Source organism: Magnolia sinica, chromosome 15 (genome assembly GCF_029962835.1).
Source record: "Magnolia sinica isolate HGM2019 chromosome 15, MsV1, whole genome shotgun sequence".
NCBI lineage: Eukaryota > Viridiplantae > Streptophyta > Magnoliopsida > Magnoliales > Magnoliaceae > Magnolia > Magnolia sinica.
This window is the reverse complement of record NC_080587.1, coordinates 18,408,690-18,416,490: the sequence shown is the minus strand read 5'-3', so window position 1 is coordinate 18,416,490 and position 7,801 is coordinate 18,408,690. Positions and strand designations below refer to the sequence as shown.

The following is a 7,801-nucleotide window of genomic DNA, read 5'->3' as shown; positions in this document are numbered from 1 at the left end:
AGTCCAAACTGCAGGACCACTGTAGATAGGCCATTATCTAAACTACTTATTCGACAAGCCCAACCACTAATTTCATTTTGAGGGGGTCCACTTAATGATTGTCAATCGTAACCCACGATTTGGGCCATGGGCGCCATGTTGATCAGATGCTAAAAGTCGATGGTCTGGATCAATGTGCATCCGAGCTTGGCACAACCCGGTAAAGATCGAAGGTCTGTATCACCGTGCATTTGCACACTACAGTGCCACGTGTACAGTAGGCCCCTCATGCACAATAAGATGGTTGAGATCGATGGCCTGGATCACTGTGCATTCTCACTCATGCAGTGCCTTGTGTACGGTGGGGAGCTTGCATGCCCGATTAGATGGTAAAGATCGATGGTCTGGATCCTCGTGCATTCGCACTTTGTCCAGCTGCAGGTGTACTGTTGCCCCACATGCCCGATCAGATGGTAAAGATCGATGGTCTGGATCACTAGTAGGAATGACCTTTATGTGCTGTATGGATGGCATATAAACATCACATAGCACCCTATGGCAGTTTCAACCATAAACATTTTACTACCATCATTTTTCCTAACTTAAGTTTTGGATCTGCCTCATATTTTAGGCTATATCCTAATATGATCTGGCCAAACAGATGAATAGATCTTTGGCCATCTTTTTCCTAAACAATTGATATTTATATTCTTTGACAGTGCTTATCAAATTAAAATTTATATCTCACAACTACTGGCCGCACTTGTAACAGGTAACAGGACACTTCAACCTAATACAGGTTAGGCTCAAATCATGGGCCCATCTTTATACGGGGTAGGGCCTCAAATTAAGTGTTTGGGAAATTTTTAGTTTTAACCTCTGATGTTGATTTGTAGAACTAGTTAGATTTAGCATGGATTTATGTTTAGATTCGTAGAACTGGTTAGAAAATGCTTTCCTATTAAGGGTTTAGGGCATGTTCAGGTGCCACTTAAAAATGAGTTCATCTCATTTAGTTAATATTAGTAGTGCATCAGAGATCATAAATGGTTGGTTATCATGATGACTTTTAATTCTACGTAAAAAAATTTAAAAAAGAAGAATATCCTTAATACATAATTAGGAATAACCAAAATGAGATGAATTCAAATTTTTTTTTTAATGGCATCCAAACGGGCCCTCATGGGGCATGCCCTTGGGGGTTTATTCTACGTTTATAAATGCAAATTCTTCATGTGCATTAATTAGTTTTGGATGTCTTTGATTTTGGATCTTCAGGTTTTGATCTGTAGAGGTTTGTTGATCCCACGTGCTTATGTGTGTAGCCTTGCCCCTCTGCGTGTCTGAACATGTGTATGGTGCACAAGTTGTGAACATCCAAGCTGTCCATCATTCCAACCCCTATAGGGAGCTTTATCGTGTTCCCATGATCTCTGTATAGGTGGGGACTGTTTTGAAATGTTACTTACAACTGACTTTGGCTGTTCTACAAGCTATCCCATATGTGAAGGTTAGATCTGCTTGGTTTTCTTCTCGAAATGTCTTCCATCTGTTTCATCTCACGAAGGTTGTTGTAATGCTGATTTTAAGTCTTTGCAAGGGTTGCTCCTGAACAGGAGGAGCTTATCATGACCACTTTTAAGACCGTGGGAAGGATGGCATTGATGTGTGGAGACGGGCCGATGATGTTGGGGCTCTGAAGCAGGTATTAATGCCCCTCTTTCACATACCTGTTTTTATCTTATTATCCATTAATTTGTAGGCTGCTGATTGAGCCCATTTGTTTGAAATCTGAACCACAGTTTGTTGGCCCATTTATATGGATTAGTGCATCTGAACTTGAAAATGTATTTAAGAAAAAGGCTTTGTAGCTACAGGATCCATTCCTACAGAATGCTTCAACAAACATCATGAATAGGAATGCAGTAAGCAGAAAATCTTGTCACTTCTGGCAGGATTTTAGCTTTAAAACATGGAGCATGGATTGAACTCGAAACTGATGAGATTTTTTTTTTTTTTAAAAAAAAAAAAAAAAAAAAAAAAAGTAAAAGAAGAGGGGCAAGATGTCGATGATATCAGGTATGTCCATTTAGGCAAGGTAGATGAACTTCCGTTAAGAAGTTCCATTTCTTCTGCCCAAATCACTGTTATTGCTGTCATGAGTTTTTGTTTGATGATTCTCTTGGATGTCTATGAACTTATGCACTGGTAGGTTTTGAAAAGTTATCTTAATGCACTGGAAAGGTTTTGAAAAGTTTCTGCTTCTCATTGAATTCCTAACTCCTAAAAAATGATTACTGATGGTCTATTCTTGAACTTGAAATACAGACATATGGCTTCTGTTGCTACAGGAAACCATGGGATTCCAGTCATTGTTTCTGGGCATCGTTTTGGGAAACACATAGCAAATTCACTCCATTTTAGTAAAGCATAGCCATGTTGGAATCAGCACTGGAACCCATGAACATGGCTATACTTGATCTGCAAGGCCATTAAGGGCTTTGTTTGGCAGCATGGATTTTCAATCCTATGGAACCCAGTGAATTTTGCAACCTGTGGAATTGAGTAGTGGACTTTGCAAATCAGCTTTGAGGTGGCAGTGCAAAAATGGCTCTTTGAGGGTCAAGCAAATTCTCAATCAAACATTGTGTATTTCTTCAGTTTGTTCATGGAAATGCTCGCCCAGTCTAATTGCTAAACACGCCCATCCAACCTAGTTGTGCAATTTTACAAACTCTGTATTATTGTATAGCCGAAAATAATAGGTGTAGATGGTAGTTGGCTGGGTGCAACTCCCTCTGAATATCCTAATCCAGTTGTATATGTGTTGACAAAGATAAAATAAATACACACATAAGGTTGTGTTTGGATTGATGTAAATTGCAAGATGGATATGTAACACCATAATGGAAACCATGGATTCCAATAGAAAATCTGCTGTTTTGTTTACAGTGCAGCTTTCCATGGAAAACCGTGGACTCGTAGCCCATAGGTTAAGTTGTAAATTATTATTAAGAGTTGGTTGGATATCTTTTATTTTTTATAAATGTTGTTGATAGTTGGATGGATGATGAATTTATTTGCGAATGTAAATGAAAATAAAAAACTTTATATATATATATATATATATATATATATATATATATATATATATATATATTATCAATGGAGGATACCTTGTTTATGGGGAAATGAAATTCTTGTATCTTATGGTATGTGCCCCAATATTGGCTGTATGTTACTAGTATGTAGTAAATAATACTAGGTCCAATATTTTTTGTATGTGGCTAAATTTTTTATCTGGTTGGATCTTATATGCATGTGGAGGGCGATTAGGCGGATTGGCAAGAGTCTAATCAAGCCATTACCTGTAGTTGGATTTTTGGTGGGTCGGGGTCCCGGAATTAGTTTTTGGAAGGATATTTGGGTAGAATTCTCTTTAAATCTTCCATTTTAATAGAGAAAGAATGATTAAAAAGGCCATAAGGTTGGCCATTAGTTATGGCCACTATTAATGTTATACCTTGAGTTTATGGGCTTACCATTGTTAAAGCAGCATAGGCCAATGTGCCTATCTACATCATGTCATTATTTTAATGTCTACTAAGTCTTATCAAAAGGTTTGAAGTGTAGCGAAGGGACTTCAGCAAGGAAGATGAGATAGAGAAATTCCATCTAATTGAATCAAAACAAGTGTGTGAGCCTCAGTTCTTTAAAAAAAAAGATTGATTGAGGTGATGAATGAGGCCTTGATGTGTAAATTTCTGTGGAGGTCTAGGAATAAGGATGAAGGCATTTAATAGCACATCATTTCATGCAGGTACATGGTGAGGGAGGGAGGTAGTTCAGAGTAGCCTTCCCAATACAGAGTTCTAGGGTGCTGATTAGGGGGGAATAAGAATTCTTATACTGGATAAAGTAAATTGTTGGGGATGGGTCCCAAACTAGCTTTTGGGAATTGGGAGAACATTTGGCGAATTAAGATCTTTAAGCCAAGAGTTTGCCAGATTGTATAATATAGTTTCTTTGCAGGAAGCAAGGATAGAGTAATGATATATCGTGACAGGGAAGTGGAAGTTTGGGATCAGGGATATAGAAGAAGTTTAAGGGATGAAACCGTTGAGGAATTTTCTTGCGGGGAGGGGCAGCTTCACAACACAAGCTTAATGATCTTGAGCGAACACAGGTTGTGCTGGAAGCTCGAACAATGCAAGACTGCAGCTAGGCTGAGTCAGTGACTTTTAAAATGGTTGTCCCTGTATTGTTTCTCCTAGCATGAAGGATATATCATTATGTAACCATAACAGCAATTATAATCCATATTATAAATTTTACAACGACGATCATTAATGACAACATTACCATTATAGAATACCTTAATTAAAATAGATGTTATGCTAAAAGTGAACTAACTAGATGATATTAGAGCCGTCTATCTAGTGCACATGGTAGTTGACATGGCAAGTGATAACATTAATGTACTAGTCATTTATTTATGGATTGTCTACTTTCAGGGAAAAAAAAAACCACACTATAACTAGACAATTACAAATGTTTCTTTTGCTCAATTTATGTACCTTGCCTATAGCATTAATAGATTTTCTTCATCACCTTCCCATTGTCAGCCCTTGTTTAGTTAGATAGATCACTCCATCTATATATAACTTAAACCATTTTCCATCTATGGTATGGCCTACTAAATGGACAGTCTCAATGTATCAATCATCCTGGGAATTCTGCAACAATGTTGGCTCTATATTATTCTGATTATTCCGTCTCTAACGTATCATTTATTAAATAAATGCTTCAAATGATGACTTGTTTCATCATTTGATCTGGATTGTCGATTTTTCATGCCATTGATTGGATGGTTATCATTATTTAAAATTGTTATAATGGAGTGTTCATGACTAGTCATGACACGTGTCATTTAAATGCTTGGGTGACGTTGCTGATGTTGTCAGGTGGGGACATTGGGCATTGCAGGAATAGAAAGAATCAAAATGTAATGAGGAAGGAAAAACGAAATAAGCAATAAAAAGGGGTAGTTTATTAGTCATTTTGTAGATTAGAAAACAAGAGTAATCCTCCTCCACGCTATCCAGTGTTTGTTGGGTGATGCCTCCTTCAGTTGATGTGGTTTTATTGGCATGGCATGGCATGATGGTAGCATGGGACCTAAATGGAAAATTCTGTGGTTACTCTTCTCGTGGAACCAGTCATGATTTGGGCCAAGTGTAATGACAAATGCTTCCCCAATTGTGTTAGTCCTTCCAAAAAGGTGTTCAGGGAGGCCAAATTGGCTGTGATTGAATGGGCCAGGGTGTCTCAAGCCTTTTTGCAAGTTGTTCATATGAATCTTTTATTTTCTTTCAGCGTCTTGTTTGTTGGGGCTGTTGATTCCTAATCTTTGCCTTCCCATTTTTCTTTCCTTGGTAAAGCTTGAGTAAACTTCCAGGAAAAAAAGAAAGAAGAAAACCTTTTATGCTGACACAAGTTTATGCTTTTTTTTTTTAGTTTGTTCATTCACATTGCCATTGGCTTATTAGTTGTATGATTTTTTGTTATGCATTTTTCTCAGTAACTCTTGTCTTATTCCATTTTCCACTTTGTTCAGTGGATCTGAGATTGGGAGATTTGTTGCTATGCTTCGGAATTCTTCTTCTATTCTCAGGTCATGTGCTGCTTTTGCTTTGTTACAGGTAATTGCAACAACTTCACATTGTCCAATATTTTCTTTGATTTTTTTTTTTCAAACAATGCATGGCATTCGCAGAAATTAGTGGTTTCTTTCTTGTTCACAGAACACTATTCCTAAAGCTAATCTCCAACTCTGTGACATTATGAGATCATATTTCCCTTTTTTATTTCTTCATGCACTTATAAAATCAGTTGGTTAATTAATTGTTTTAATTAATTATTTTCACAATCCCTTAACGTGAGTTCATATTTTAAGGGACTGATCTCGTGTTGAAGAGGGTGCATCCAATAGGCAGATCGTCAACCATAGTTCTACAACTCGTCGAGTCTACTCAAAACAAGGCCATAAACTCAACAAAGTGACTCGACTAAAGTCACGAGACTCATCCTAATCATTTTTTTCATCCAATAGGTATTTTCTCTTGCTTTAGACGTTCTATAGCATATTGTGTTTGTAATTATCATTTTCCTTGCTATAGTGGATGGCAGAACAAGATTCATCTCAACTTTTTGAATAGAATTCTTATTAAACAATCGTGTGAATTATTTTTTGAATGACCATCAAGTGTAAGATTCAAAATAAAAAATAAAAAATTCGGGATAATTTTTTTATTCACAGATATTTTAGCGACGGACTAAATCTGTCGCTAATATTTTTAATGATATTTTTTTTTTTTTTTTTTTTTTTTTTTTTTCAAATTTTAGCGATGGATTTTTATTTTTTACGATTGATCTTATCTGTCATTACTATGCGATGGACCTTATCCGTCGCAGATTAAACGACGAATTTTATCCGTCAGAAAGAACGACCGATAAACAGCGACGGACGAAGCGACAAACGAAATCCATTGTTTATTTGGTTATACGACGGATTTGGTCCGTCGTAAATTCATAATTTTGGTGTAGTGATCAACTTGTAAAGGTTTCCATACCTTTGCGTTCTCATAACCATGAGTGCCCCTTTTGAAATTTTAAAGATACTATTAATACCAGTGAACTTGCACCCTATAGCCTCGAGTGCACCGAGAGAAATTAGACTTTTCTTCATATCTGGACTGTGCCTGACATCAGTCAAGGTACATTTCATCCCATCAAACATCTTAATGCTTACCGTACCAATAGGCACAACATTACAGGCATTGTCATTGCTCATAAAAACTTATCTACCATCACATTCCTTATAACTGGTAAACCAACTCCGATGAAGAGTTGTGTGATAATATGCTTTTGTGTCAAGTATCCACTCGTCTTTATAATTGTCGTGTAAGTGACAAATCATGAAAATAGATAGAACATCACCACCACTTGTTTCTTCATCAGATGTGACAACATTGGCCTCCTTTGAAGAAGCTGCTGAATTTTCTTTCTTCACTTTAGGATTTCTACAATACTTCATGTGTTCAGACATCCCATAGTTCCAATACTTTAATTTTCCTTTGCCCTTGCCATTGGATTTGGATCTAGGTCTTGAAGATCATGTACCTCCCTTAGAATCCATGCCCCTCGTAGTCAGTGCATTGGAAGATGCCCTTATATCGTCATTTAGCTTCCTCATAGCCTTCCATTGAAGGGCTAAGATAACGGTTTCGACACTCAGAGTTTTATTTACAGTGCACATTATGTCCCTGAATGACTCTTACGATGTAGGAAGAGAATTCGACAATATATATGCCTGTTCCTCATCTTTGATCACTTCCTCCATATCCAACAATTTATACATCAATTTATTAAAGTTGCTGATGCGGGCCTCCGGATCTCCACTCTCTGCCATCTTGAAGGTATAACACTGTAGCTTCAAGTGTAAGCGATTTTCAGAGGACTTCTTGGCATAAATGTTTTCTAACTTCGCCCACAAACTAGCTGTAGTTTTCTCCCTCAAAATATTATAAAGAACCTCATCTGTGTGACATAAATGAATAGAAGCTAAAGTATTACTATCAAGGTTTTCCCATTCTTCATCTTTCATGGTAGATTTTGACTCCTCAAGAGCCTTAATCTCGCATTGCTTGGTTAATAGGCTAATCATCTTAACCTTCCATAACTCAAAATTATTTTTGCCTGAGTACTTCTCAATATCAAACTTGTCATTTCCCATTATTACTAATCCTGCAGATTCAGATCT

The 7,801-nt window shown here is 37.0% G+C and overlaps 1 long non-coding RNA gene across 1 annotated transcript; it reads left to right on the top strand.

Moving 5' to 3' along the window:
* Positions 1 to 655: 655 nt before the first annotated feature.
* Positions 656 to 6,290, top strand: LOC131227861 (uncharacterized). Its single transcript, XR_009162542.1, has 3 exons — positions 656 to 1,684; positions 5,597 to 5,681; positions 5,936 to 6,290. It is a non-coding gene; the product is annotated as an uncharacterized LOC131227861 (long non-coding RNA).
* Positions 6,291 to 7,801: the final 1,511 nt, after the last annotated feature.